This window comes from Condylostylus longicornis, unplaced genomic scaffold (assembly GCF_029603195.1).
Source record: "Condylostylus longicornis isolate FDR11 unplaced genomic scaffold, ASM2960319v2 ptg000507l, whole genome shotgun sequence".
Classification (NCBI taxonomy): Eukaryota; Metazoa; Arthropoda; class Insecta; order Diptera; family Dolichopodidae; genus Condylostylus; species Condylostylus longicornis.
This window is the reverse complement of record NW_026578465.1, coordinates 45,001-46,022: the sequence shown is the minus strand read 5'-3', so window position 1 is coordinate 46,022 and position 1,022 is coordinate 45,001.

Below are 1,022 nucleotides of genomic sequence, written 5' to 3'. Positions count from 1 at the left end.
CAGCCTGGTTTGATATTTATCAAAGGCAAAATAAGCCTGATCGGGACATATGTTATGCTCGACAGGCAATAATTACTTTTCATGAATGAAAAGTAACCTGGGTTGGTAAACATGTTATGCCCACCCGATGAAAAAATTTTTTTCAGCCTGGTTTGATATTTATCAAAGGCAAAATAAGCCTGATCGGGACATATGTTATGCTCGACAGGCAATAATTACTTTTCATGAATGAAAAGTAACCTGGGTTGGTAAACATGTTATGCCCACCCGATGAAAAAATTTTTTTCAGCCTGGTTTGATATTTACCAATGGCAATATAAGCCTGATCGGGACATATGTTATGCTCGACAGGCAATAATTACTTTTCATGAATGAAAAGTAACCTGAGTTGGTAAACATGTTATGCCCACCCGATGAAAAAAATTTTTTCAGCCTGGTTTGATATTTATCAGAAGGCAAAATAAGCCTGATCGGGACATATGTTATGCTCGACAGGCAATAATTACTTTTCATGAATGAAAAGTAACCTGGGTTGGTAAGCATGTTATGCCCACCCATGAAAAAATTTTTTTCAGCCTGGTTTGATATTTATCAAAGGCAAAATAAGCCTGATCGGGACATATGTTATGCTCGACAGGCAATAATTATTTTTCATGAATGAAAAGTAACCTGGGTTGGTAAACATGTTATGCCCACCCGATGAAAAAATTTTTTTCAGCCTGGTTTGATATTTACCAATGGCAATATAAGCCTTATCGGGACAAATGTTATGCTCGACAGGCAATAATTACTTTTCATGAATGAAAAGTAACCTGGGTTGGTAGGCATGTTATGCCCACCCGATGAAAAAATTTTTTCAGCCTGGTTTGATATTTATCAAAGGCAAAATAAGCCTGATCGGGACATATGTTATGCTCGACAGGCAATAATTACTTTTCATGAATGAAAAGTAACCTGGGTTGGTAACATGTTATGCCCACCCGATGAAAGAATTTTTTTCAGCCTGGTTTGATATTTACCAA